General features: G+C 42.6%; 1 pseudogene; it reads left to right on the top strand.

Annotated features, from left to right (window-relative positions):
• The window catches only part of LOC135516980 (outer dynein arm-docking complex subunit 2-like), a 75,303-nt pseudogene that overhangs the window by 33,268 nt on the left and 28,083 nt on the right, over nt 1-13,952 (top strand).

The following is a 13,952-nucleotide window of genomic DNA, read 5'->3' as shown; positions in this document are numbered from 1 at the left end:
GCTATTGTTATTGCCAAATCCCGCTGGTAGTGAAATGTTTTCAGCAGTGGGTCCATCAGTGTTTTCAACAGTGGGTCCCTCAGTGTTTTCAGCAGTGGGTCCCTCAGTGTTTTCAGCAGTGGGTCCCTCAGTGTTTTCAGCAGTGGGTCCCTCAGTGTTTTCAGCAGTGGGTCCCTCAGTGTTTTCAGCAGTGGGTCCCTCAGTGTTTTCATCAGTGGGTTTACGGAGCAGAACGGGTCATAAGAAAAAGGTGCTCATGTCACGTTGTGACCTTAGTTCCTTTGTTATGTCTTTGTTTTAGTAAGGTTAGGGCGTGAGTTGGGTGGGTAGTCTATGTTCTTTTTTTCTATGTTGTGGTTTTGTGTTTGGCCTGGTATGGTTCTCAATCAGAGGCAGGTGTCGTTCGTTCTCTCTGATTGAGAATCATACTTAGGTAGCCTTTTCCCACCTGTGTGGTGTGGGTGATTATTTACTGCTCTGTGTTTTGCGTCACCGGTCAGGACCGTTCGTTTTATGGTTTTTGTTCAGTGTTCAGTGTTCTTATTAAAACAATATGGACACTTACCAAGCTGCGCATTGGTCCTCCTCTTCTTCCACCCACGACGAGCGTTCCAGTTCACCTGGGTTTAAACTACTCTAAACAAAACACATATTAACCTGACCTCTGCAGTAAACCTATGCAGTATTGTTGTCTGTGGCGAATCACAAAGTCACATAAATACTGTATACAAATGTTGTCTCATCATGTTATGTAAACCCCAGTCATTAGTTGTGTTTACAGTTGTTTTCCATGTGTCTTTCATAATCTGTAGTGTTTAGATGCAGACAAAGGTTGCTTCCCAAATTGCATCCTATTCCTTTATTCCCCACACTCCCTATTCCCCACATAGGGCTCTGGTCAAAAGTAGTGTTCTATTTAAGGAATAGGGTGCAATTTGGGACGTAGTCAGACATATAGTGGTTGAGTTGTAGGCTGCCCCCTCTGGCTGCGCATCTGCCCCTATCATGCTAGCTGGAGGACAGTCCATCATAAAAGATTGTCAGATGTTGTCAATGTTTTAAAGAATGTCTACAATAGTTCCAGACGTAAGCTAACAAAAATGGAAGCATATGATGTTTTCTCTGTGGTATCAGTTCTAAACGTAGCGTTTTGTTTTTAGAAGGTATGATCCTCGCCCCACTGAATCCTTTGAAGAGTGAGAAGTGGTGGAGGAGGGAAAAAAGAAGCAGGAGATCCACTGCTGTTACGAGACCAATGGTTCACATTTAGGCCAACATCATAATATGGGGAACACATGTGCCCGTTATCCCACTCCCAACAGTGTGTCAGGCTACCTCTTTTTGGGGGTGAACGATTTGATCAAACAACTGCTTCATATCACAGTCAACCCCGATACAGTAAATTCTGCTATGACTGTACCCCCAAAACATGAACTGCATAGAACATACTATGTCATTTATAGTTAAAACATGTTCTAGATATTCCTTTTGAAGAACTCTTCTCTCTCACATTGACACGTTCATTACGTAAGACGTTCGAGTCTCCTCTGTGTCGGTAGAGTCATCTGTTTGGGATGGTCCTGAGGCTGAGATGTGCAACTAATAAAGTGGGCAACTAATAAAAGCAACTTGCTTTTTTTCTAGGTTTATCTGTGGTTAATTTAAAACGAGAACAGAAAGAAAACATTTTGAAAAAATTGAAAAAAATGAAACAATAAGATTTGAATTGTTCAATTGCCAGGAGATTTTGACTTCAAGATGTCGTGTCACATTTCAAAGTCATGTAACACATCCCGTATTGCATCAGCTTACTGCTGTTTTTTCTACCTACTGTGTGGAATTTCTGTTTCTATCTGCCGTCAGATGCTTTTGTCCCATCCTGATCTAAACCATTTCACATTTCACAAAAGATACACCACAACTTCAAGTTCCTCGGTTTCCAAATCACTAAGAACTTAAAATGGTCCATGAAGAAGGCACGACAGCGCCTCTTCCCCCTCAGGAGGTTGAAAAAGATTGGCATGGGCCCTCAGAAAGTTCCACAGCTGCACCATTGAGAGCATCTTGACTGGCTGCATCACTGCGTGGTATGGCAACTGCACTGCCCTCGATCGCATGGCGCTACAGAGAGTGGTGGGGACAGCCCCGTACATCACTGGGGCCAAGTTCCCTGCCATCCAGGACCTCTATACCAGGTGGTGTGTAAGGAAGGCCTGGAAAATCGACTCCAGCCGCCCAAGCCATGGGCTGTTCTCTCTGCCCACATAGGAAGCAGTACCTGTGCATCAATTCTGACACCAAAAGGCTCCTTAACAGCTTCTATCCCCAAGCTATAAGACTGCTAAATAGCTAACAAAATGGATACACAGACTGAGTTGACTCTTCATTTTTATGTACACTCTAAGCACTCTACAAACTGACGCACACTGGCACTCCAACACACATGCATAACATGCACACACACGTATACTGACTCTAGTCACTCTACACACACGCATAACATGCACACACATGTATACTGACTCTAGTCACTCTACACACACGCACACTCACATTCAATCATCATTTACACTGCTGATGCTCTATTCATCATACACCCTGTTGCCTAGTCATCTTGCCCCCTTACAAATATTGCAAATATTGGAACGGATCATGTATATACAGTATCTTCTTTTTTTTGTATTTTCTTATTTCTTCTTTTTATTTCTCATTTGTTTATTGATTGATTGCTGCATTGTTGGGTTTAGGACTTGCAAGAAAAAAAAAATCATCACTGTACTTGTGCACGTGACATTTCAAACTTGAAACTTGACTATGAAAACACAATACACTGCAACGAAAAAACACAATGCAAACTAAAAAGTAACCGAGAATGGCAGGAGAATGACCCCAAGTCACCTGTTTTACATTTTTACATTGTTTTGTATGTTGCACCTAAGAAGCAATAAACCGACATCTGCCCATATATTGAGGCACTTGTAGTGAAATCAAAAAGAAAATATGTTCTACCCCCAAACCACTTGTTTGCTTAGTAGTAGTTACTAAGTAGCTAATTGGTTAGAAACAAGCCTTGAGTTATTGTGTGTGTGTATAGCAACTGTCAAAACAGAGTCTTTTGAAGTGCTTACTCATTATTATGTTCATCATTTCGATGCTCATTTTTCTCTTTAATCTCTAACTTAGGTCATTGTCTATGGTTGTCTGACTGCAGGCAGCTTAGTGGTCAGAGTGCCATTCTGTATCGGATAGTTTATCTCTACCAGTGTTCAGTGCCACAAAGCTAAACACTTACCAAACGGTGGCAAACAACATAGCCACACCAGGCATGGTTAAAGCCAGTGAGAGTCAGGAAAAAAAGACAGGGGGAGAAAAGTATGGCAGGAGGGGAGACACTGTGTTTTCCCTTTTCTAAATGTCTCTTTAATTCTTATTTTCTCTGTCTGCGGTTTCATTCATTCATTGGTGCCTTGTTTTCATTATTATTTCAGGGAGGCAACCAGACGGCCACTGTGATTGCTCTGTGCTCCATGAGGGACTTTCATTTAGCCCAGCAGACGTGCCAACTGGCCATCCGGGATGTAGGTGGCCTTGAAGTCCTCATTAACTTGCTGGATACAGAAGAAATCAAATGCAAAGTGAGTAGCCCTCCCAGTCCCTGCTCCCTGCCAAGCGGACCTGGTTGCTCGGCGGGGGGAACAGAGCTGTGCTGTGTGTGCCAGCCTAGTGTTTCAGATACAAAGAGTATACTGACTGTAGGCCTGAGCAGGCAGGCCCGGTGCCTTTAAGGACACAGGATATCAATTCGACTCCAATAGACCTAATGAGATGCGTGGGTGCTTTTTTATACAGCATGCCTTTATATTGAAACTCTTCAGAAACTGTGGCACGTTTTGGGGGTTTACACAATTCTCTTTATTTGTGCTCCTGTTGACAGATGTACCTCATGTTGTTTCCATTGGCTTCACAGTTCTTCTTAATATAGGCCCCAAAAATGTTTGCTTGATTGAAAGAGATATGCTTTGCTGACTCATCATCTGTGTGTTTGATTTAGATTTAGGTTCTCTGAAGACTCTGAAGGAGATCAGTCGTAGCAGTCAGATCCGCCTGGCTATTGCTGACTCCCCAGACAATGACCTGTAATATCTGGCCGCAGACGCCATTGCCAACATGGCCAAGTTCCGACGGGCCAGGAGGACAGTCAGACAGCACGGAGGAATCAAGAGACTGGTGAGTATGGTTGTAAAATACATACTGTACTGCAAAGCATAGCCTTGCACAAGGGAACATAATAATAATGCCATTTAGACGCTTTCATCCAAAGAGACTTGCACAACTGTCGGCATTGACAGTGACACATAAATATATATGTATGTGTGACCCATGCGGGAATTGAACCCACAGCCCTGCTGCTGTTGCCAGCAGCACGCTGTAACTAACCCACGACAGAGCCAATTTGGAATCACATACTGTACTGTAGCACAGCAAAGCGCAAACTTGCACAACATAGGCCAACATGGCACAGCACGACACAGAATAACTCCCTCACTACAGAACAGCGCACATCACAGAATTACTCCTCCACTACACACCAACACACAGCACAGAATTACTCCTCCACTACACACCAACACACAGCACAGAATTACTCCTCCACTACACACCAACACACAGCACAGAATTACTCCTCCACTACACACCAACACACAGCACAGAATTACTCCTCCACTACACACCAACACACAGCACAGAATTACTCCTCCACTACACACCAACACACAGCACAGCCCAACCAAACTCCTCACAGTACTGGCTCTTCTAGCTCCCTAGAGTTTCCATACACTAAGTTCCCTGATAGTCCCCACCCTCCATTCCCCCTTTCCTTGGTCTCATGTGACAAACATCAAAGTCAGTCAGGGGGAAACAGATAGAATGTCCTTTGACATCCTCGGACCTGAGTTGATGTTTATTGACAGAGCGACCTGTGATTAAAGCCTGTGGGCCTTGTATATTTATGTCAATTACCAAATCGGATGTGCTCATTGCGGTCATTTGCAGAGGAGAGATTAACTTCACGCTAAACTACAGACTGAGACCACCTTTAAACTGCATAACATGTGTAATAGCTCTGCCTGCTCTGTGTCAGTGGCCGTGCAGGAACTATGGATTAGCACAGCCCTGACACACAGGCTGACGGTCATAAAGGGGCACTCTGGCATTTCAATATCGTAACATCAACACGTAGACCTGCTGTTTTTCCACATGCTGAGTCTCTTTTTTTATTCTTTCAGACCCCACGGTAATAGGATTTAATTATGCACCTGACCATGGCCAACTATTTTGTTATTCTCGTTTAATACATTGCGTCAATGGAAACCACAGCTATCATTACAGCATCTCCTGTGGATTTCATATCCACTGAACAAATCTGACATTACTTTCGCAATGTCTGATATAAATTGTATTTGATACACACTGGATCATCGAGTGTGTGTGTTGTGCTCTGTGTGTGTACATGTTCTGTGTGTGTGTGTGTGTGTATGTGTGTGTATGTGTGTAACAGTATGACTTTAAACCGTCCCTTCGCCCATACCCAGGCACCAACCAGGGACCCTCTGCACACATCAACAACAGTCACCCACGAAGCATCGTTACTCACGCTCCACAAAAGCCGCGACCCTTGCAGAGCAAGGGGAACTACTACTTCAAGGTCTCAGAGCAAGTGACGTCACTGATTGAAACGCTATTTAGCGCGCACCGCTAACTAAGCTAGCGGTTTCACATCCATTACACGTGCGTGCGTGTGTGTGTGCGTGTGTGTGTCTGACTCTGTGTACGTGTTCCCAGGTGGAGTTACTAGACTGCGTGCCTGACTCAGTGGCCCTGACAAAGGAGCAGGAGAAAGGCGTGGAGGTGGCTCGCTGCAGGGCACTGGTCCTCTGGAGCTGCAGAAAGAGCACCAGGAACAAGGAGGCCATCCGCAAAGGCTGGGGGAATCCCTCATCTGGCCTGCCTGCTCAAGTCTCCCCATGAGAACATGCTAATCCCTGTGGTGGGAAGCCTGCCGGAGTGTGCCTCAGAGGTGAGGGGCTCACTGTGAGGCTCTGGTCAACAGAAGTGCACTACATAGGGAATAGGGTGCAATTTCGGGTGCACCCATGGTGTGGGAAGCATGTTCAGCAGATTAAGGCATGGAGTGCCACCCTGAAGAGGACCACTGTGTGATTCATCATTGGAACCCAAAACACTGTCTCTGATTCCCTACACTTTAATTTACGTAATTTACGTTACAGAATTGCCATTCAGACTGAGGGCATGATTGAGGACTTTGTGAAAAACCTATGCCTCAGGTCCTATGTGTTATGGTTTTCTATATGCGAAGGAGATTGCGGCGTGTAGATTGCGATCCATGTTTAATAAACAAAAGTAAACATGAATCAAAATACAAAAAAACAACAAATGTAACAAGAAAACCAAAAACAGCCTATACTGGTGTAAACTAACACCGAACAGGAACAAGGACATGAAAAGGACAATCACCCACGAAACACTCAAAGAATATGGCTGCCTAAATATGGTTCCCAATCAGAGGTAACGATCAACACCTGCCTCTGATTGAGAACCACTTCAGACAGCCATAGATTCACCTAGAGCACCCCACTAAGCTACCATCCCAATACATGTGAAAAAAAAACCAAGACAAAACACACCACATACAAAAACCCATGCCACACCCTGGCCTGACCAAATAGATAAAGAAAACACAAAAATACTAAGACCAGGGCGTGACACTATGCCCCCCCCCCAGTTAAATTCCTGTCTTAGGTCCATACCTATTCTCATTGAAAAGGCACCCATTAACAAGCAAAAATGTACATTGATGCTGGGAATGTGAACACTGCATAAGCATTAGGGCAAAGAACTTCCAAAAATAGGTCCATCATCGTTTTGAGATGTGCACTAATAGCCCCAAAAAGCGGTATATTTTGCCTGTCTTTCACTGTCTCTGTTAGTGTGCGGAAGACAAGCGTACCCGTGACCTGGTACGTCAGTACGAGGGCCTGCAGTCCCTGGTGACTCTGCTGAGCCAGGCAGACAACAAGCAGCTCCTGGCCGCCACCACAGGGGCCATCTGGAAGTGCTCCATCAGCATGGAGAACGTGGCTAAGTAACGTTACGCCCCCTTATTATTTCCCTTCATTATCACTACAGCCCCACTCAGATTTGAGCCTAACCAGCACCAGAGTTAAACTGTGTGTTTGCTGGTTGTGATCCCATATATTACATTTTATTTACTGTAGTGGGGTCTAGCCCTGACTTTGACAACCCCCCCCCCCCCCCCACGCAGAAGTACAGAGGTATTTGACTCAGCATTTATTGAATGGGTAGCCATAGGTGCTTGGAATACTTTGAAAATATGTTTGCTAGCGTAGTGAGCAAGTGTTTTCCGTGTTTTAGAGATTCAAGTTGATAGTTTGGGCAGATGGGTCTACATTACGTTCCAGTGGAAAGCCGACAGCAGTTGGGATGTGGGTCGAAGGGCTGCAATCACGTGTGGTGTTATTGCAGGACCTCTCATTTGTTCATATTGCTGTCTCACATTTTTCACTCCCAAATGTTGTCACATCTCATCCTTTCCATTGTGTCTGGTCAAAGTGATTATTTGGGCAAAATGTAGTTCTGCCACGGATTCTATTATCTCTGATCTTTTACATGAATGTTTGCAGGAGGAATGTGCTCTTTTTTACTGTTAACGAAAGATGAAGTAAAGTCTTGATTTTATAGTCACCCAATAATGTGTTAGTCTGAAGCAGCTCTCCTCCAATTAGTATTGAACATGGCCAAGCAGACTGAGAGAAAGCTGCCTTAAAAAAGTACTACTTCATAATGTAAGTTGACAGACTCTTAAATCATTTGTCATGTTACGCATGCCTACGTTTACTTAATTGTCATTTAGTTCTCTTTAACAGTGATCCTTTCTGGAATCTTTCCTGGCTAGCTTTATTTTGCATTTTTTTTTTATTTTTATGTTAGTCATTTCCCCTAAAAATAAATAACGGACAGAAATCGTGCCCTGACAGCTGTTGACGGTTGCTAAAAAAGAACATGATTTAGCTGTATTTATTTTCTTACTCTGGGCTACTCGGGGGACATACAATACCAGCCATATGCATTCATTTATACCACGGTAACCTCTTAATAAATTCAAGACTTATTTTCAGAAATGATGCCGACAAACTGATAAGGCTGTGTCTTTTTATATATTTAAAAAGTGTTTAAAAAAAACATGTGATGAATTAAGATATGTGGAAATGTCTAGCCATTGACTCAAAAACCCTGTAAGGATTTAAAATTGCAGAGGGCCCAGTAGCACTCACACCGATCTCTCTCTAACTCATATTTCATAACTGACAGAATGATATCCTACATTTTAGAGTCTAAGTTAAGTCTTTCCAACTGGAAGCAGGTGCCTGTTGCCACATTCAATTAAACAACGATCCCATTACAGAAGCATGCCAATAACCCTCTCTTTTAAACTGGTGGCTATACACTGAGTGTACAAAACATTAGGAACTGCTTCTTAATATTGAGTTGCACCCCCTTTTGCCATCAGAACAGCCTCAATTCGTCAGGGCATGGACTCTACAAGCCGTCGAAAGCGCTCACAAGGTTGCAGGCCCATGTTGACTCCAATTTTTCACACAGTTGTGGCAAATTGGCTATCATTCTTGATAGACACAGGAAACTGTTGAGCATGAAAAACCTAACAGCATTGCAGTTCTTGACACACACTAACCAGTGTGCCTGGCACATACCCCATTCAAAGGCACTTAAAAATGTTGTCTTGCCCATTCACCCTCAGAATGGCACACATACACAATCCACGTCTCAATTGCCTCAAGACTTAAAAATCCTTCATTAACCTGTCTCCTCCCCTTCATCTACACTTATTGAAGTGTATTCAACAGGTGACATCAATAAGGGATCATAGCTTTCACCTGGATTCACCTGGTCAGTCTGTATCATGGAAAGAGCATGTGCAGATTACAATCTCTGGTGCCAAGTTCATGATGGACAACTGGACCAGTGGTTGTTGTCCTAAACAAAAGTGTATGTTCTGTTTGCATAGAAAGAGGAGTGTTGGCTGGCAACATATTTAGCTGTAAAGACTAAAGAATTTATACAGTATGGGTTTTCAGGGAACAAAGTGAACCTTTCAGACTGCCTTTCAGTCCGTTGGCCACTAAACAAGCCTTCATATTCAGTCCAGTTCTGCTGCATTAAAAAAATGGCAGAGATTGGGAGCCCTTCAGAGTGCAGCCTGGCAAGGCGATAAAACAAGTTAACTGCACTGGCAATGAGTAATGTGGCACCTCCGTGCACTTGCTCCCATTACAGGCTGCTTGCCGCAGCGTAATTACTCATAACACTGTTGCTATGCAAAAACGGCCATAATAATAATAATAGCAATGATTAGAATGATACCAATAATCCCATACAAAACCGCAATTGGGTGACACTTCATTAGCAAACATCAAACCCCTCAGAAGGGTGCCCTCACACTCATTAAGTGGGGATGTGATAAATAGCTAAGGAATCCAGTCGGTGAGAGTGAGAGATTTAACAGTTACTTTCCTGTGTAGCGTTTGTGTTTTGTTTAGTTTTTGGGACGGCTCAAGGGGTTGGGTGTGAACAAAGGTAGAAATGTGGCCGTGGGTTTTGTCCAGGCAGGCAGGGAAGAGAGGAAACCAACGTGATGCAGAGTATAGCACTGAGTGTTTTAATACACACTTACATCTGCGAGTGGATCGGAGTTTTTTTTACTCTCTCAGGATTATTTGAATAACATATAAAAATGTCAAGGTCAGACGCAGGCTTGGAATAAAATGACCAAGCCATTACTGTCAAGCAAGAAAGGCTGCAAACGGTAATAGAGAGTTTCAGGGAGAGTTGTTCAGGGCATGTGTTCATTTCAGAAGCAATCATGGGCCGAGTGTTGTTTTGAGGCAAAAATCGTTTTGGAATATGGTTGACCTTTTTTGTATTCACAAGTAGTACATGAACAACTTAAACAAGCCCTTGTGGCCAATAGCAAACAGCAGGCTTTTTTGTGAGTTATCTTTAACATGGCCAGGCTGTATGGTACAGGAGGGCCCTAAAGGTTACCTCCCAAATGACACCATATTCCCTATGTAGTGCACTACTTTTGACCAGGGCCCATAGTGCTCTGGTCAAAAAAATGGACTAAATAAGGAATAAGGTGCCATTTTGGATGTGGGCCTGAGATGTGGGTAGGGAGACCAGAAATCCAGAAGAAGCAGCATCTGTTAGCTATTTGCCTGATTAATGATGCATCAAAAGGAGAGATGATTGACGGTTAAAAATATAATTACCTTCATAACTTAAGTGTGTTTGTTTTAAAGCTTTACATCGTCTAGATGTCCAGAGATTAACATTTTCATAAGGCCTGCAATATGGAGGGAGATTAGACCTATAGCCTATGTGTATGAAATGCCTTCATAAAAAAGTCCTTTCAATCTTTCCGTCTCGCACTAGGAATGTTTTGGACCGTTGTTTCGTGCAGATTTAAAAGCAGGTTTATAGGTGGATTGATATGTGTCCACTTCAAACTATATATACTTTGGTGTTATGGACACACACAAACGCTTTGTAAAACTAAGCTCTGTAACAAAAGAGTGAGGGAATAACTTTGCAATGGAAAGTGCTCCTTGCCAAAACTCATTTGTATTTGCCAACACAATAATGTTTGAGGTCAAGATTGTGTGGTTCAGATACAATTACTGACTATCCATCCAGTCCTCCTTCTCTTACCTCTGTTCCAGAGTCTATGATGAACAGACCATAATTATGTATCGTAATGATACTTCTTTCTTGCCTCGCATTTCTATCTACAGAAAATTGCTCACCGGAGCCCAAGGCCTATTCAGGCCTTCATTTTGAAGTGAGTACAATTTTCTGTTCTACATTAAGCATGAGAATGTATCCATCTGAAAGTCTCCCAGTCCCTTTATGATCCCCATTGAGCGTCTTGGAGGGTCTCTTCCTTTCCCGTGGTCCTTGAAATTACTTCTTAAAAACTAACTGGCTGTGGTATAAAAGGGCAGGCAGGCAGCATTCAAGTTCTTTGCACCACGAATTTGAATGAATGTGTTACTGTAACAGATCTCTTTACAAAAAGAGATGGAGCAAAACAATCAATCATAAATCTGCTACACAGAAGCCTCTCTGTGGTTCCTGTGTCTTTTGACAAGCTTTAATAATGCTTCCACTTGTGTGGAGCCCTCTGTTTGTATGAGGGGCTGATTCGGGAAGCTTTGTGTTATGTTCCTTTTGCCATCGCAATTACGCAAGCTGGGATCGGTTTAACAAAAATAGACATGACTCGCAATCCATTTATCAAAAGTTATGTGTGCAATTACAAGGTAATTCTACTGTATGAGTGACCTGCAGATAACACTTCAGTGGTGGTCATAGGAATAACATTGTCTTTCTACGTTAAATCAGTCAAAGTTAGCTTTGGCAGCCGCTCCGTTCATTACTGTTATACTTGCACAGAATATATTTTGGTGGATCGTGACCAAAACCAAATGACCTTGGACACTTTCTACAGTACCCCAGGGGTATGCACAATGCTGTCGGGGGTACTCCAAATTAAAATGTGATTCACATTAAAAAAAAAAACATTTTTTTTATAAAAATCCAACATGGCTAAACATTTGTGTGAGGTTTTCTCCTCGTCTGAGTAGCCTCGTTTCACTGCCAAAAATAAAATTAAACCATCTAGTATTCAGTGAAATAACAACACAATGTCAAATACAGGTAGCCTAATCAAATAATTGACATCCAATCACATTAACCGTTACTCTCTTGTGGGAATTCCACTAACGGTCTGTATGTAGCCAAACGTAGCTGCTGCTCATATTGGTATCTGTACTGATGGCGCAAAAGCTATGACAGGGAGACATAGTGGAGTGGTAACGCGAGTGCAAGCGGTTGCTCCCAACGCCTCTTGTGTACACTGCAGCATCCACTGCAGCATCCACCAAGAGGCTCTTGCTGCCAAGGGAATGAAAGACGTTTTGTACACTACAGTGAAAATGGTTAACTTTGCTAATGCAAGGCCCCTGAACTCTCGTGTATTTTCTGCACTATGCAATGATATGGGCAGCAACCATGTAATGCGTTTACATCATACAGAAGTGTGCTGGTTATCAAGGGGGAAAGTATTGACACGTTTTTGTTAAATTGAGAGACGAGCTTAAAGAGACGAGCTTTCTTTACAGACAATAATTTTCACTTGTTTGACTGCTTGCATCTGGGTGATGCTTTTTCTGACCTGAATGATCTGAATCTAGGATTACAGGGACTCTCTGCAACTATTTTCAATGTGCGGGACAAAATTGTTTAAGAAGTTGGAGCTCTTCTCTGTCTGCATTAACAAGGACAACACACAGGTCTTTCCATCACTGTTTGACTTTTTTTTCTGTGCAAACTCAAGCTTATGGACAATGTTAAATGTGATATAGTGAAGCACCTGCGTGAGTTGGGTGCGCAATTACGCAGGTACTTTCCCAAAATTGATGACACAAACAACTGGATTTGTTATCCCTTTCTGCCCTGCCTCCAGTCCACTTACCGATATCTGAACAAACGAGCCTCATCAAAATTGCAACAAGCGGTTCTGTGAAAATTTAATTTAATCAGAAGCCACTGACAGATTTCTGGATTGGGCTACACTCAGAGTATCCTGCCTTGGCAAATCGTGCTGTTAAGACACTGATGCCCTTTGTAACCACGTACCTATGTGAGAGTGGATTCTCTGCCCTCACTAGCATGAAATCTAAATACAGGCACAGACTGCGTGTGGAAAATGATTTAAGACTGAGACTCTCTCCAATACAATCCAACATTGCAGCGTTATGTGCATCCTTTCAAGTACACTCTTCTCATTAACCTGTGGCGAGTTATTCATTTTCATTCATTTTTTGATGGACAAATAAGGTTTTATATGTAAGATGGTTAAAAAAAGAGCAAAATTATTGATTATTATTTTTTGTGCCCTGGTCCTATAAAAGCTCTTTGTCATTTCCCACAAGCCGGGTTGTGACAAAAACTCACACTCATTCTTATGTTTACAAACTTGTTATGGCTGGGGGCAGTATTGAGTAGCTTGGATGAATAAGGTGCCCAGAGTAAACTGTCTGCTACTCAGGCCCAGTTGCTAATATATGCATATTATTATTTGGATAGAAAACACTATAAAAGTTTCTAAAACTGTTTGAATAATGTCTGTGAATATAACAGAACTCATTTGGCAGGCAAAAACCTGAGAATAAAAATCCGGGCAGGGAGTGGGAAATCTGAGGTTTGTAGTTTTTCAACTCATTCCCTATCGAATGCACAGTGTCTATGGGGTCAAATTGCACTTCCTAAGGCTTCCACTGGGTGTCAACAGTCTTTAGAACCTTGTTTGATGTTTCTACTGTGAAGTGGGGGTGAATGAGAGGGGAATGAGTCAGAGGTCAGCCAGAGAGTCACGACCTGGCCATGAGCGTTCACGTGAGAGTTTGAATCCCATTGCATTTCTGAAGACAAAGGAATTCTCCGGTTGGAATATTATTGAAAATTTACGTTTAAAAACATCCTAAAGATTGATTCTATACATCTTTTGACATGTTTCTACAGACAGTAACGGAACTTTTGGACTTTTCGTCTGCACCTAGAGATCGCGCGTCATGAATTTGGAATACTGGGCTAAACGCGCGAACAAAAAGGAGGTATTTAGACATAAATGATGGACATTATCGAAACACAACAAACATTTATTGTGGAACTGGAATTCCTGGGAGTGCATTCTGATGAAGATCATCAAAGGTAAGTGAATATTCATAATGCTATTTCTGACTTCTGTTGACTACACAACATGGCGGATA

Source organism: Oncorhynchus masou, chromosome 28 (genome assembly GCF_036934945.1).
Source record: "Oncorhynchus masou masou isolate Uvic2021 chromosome 28, UVic_Omas_1.1, whole genome shotgun sequence".
Classification (NCBI taxonomy): domain Eukaryota; kingdom Metazoa; phylum Chordata; class Actinopteri; order Salmoniformes; family Salmonidae; genus Oncorhynchus; species Oncorhynchus masou.
Note: the sequence above shows the minus strand (reverse complement) of the source record. Positions and strands in the feature narration are given on the sequence as shown.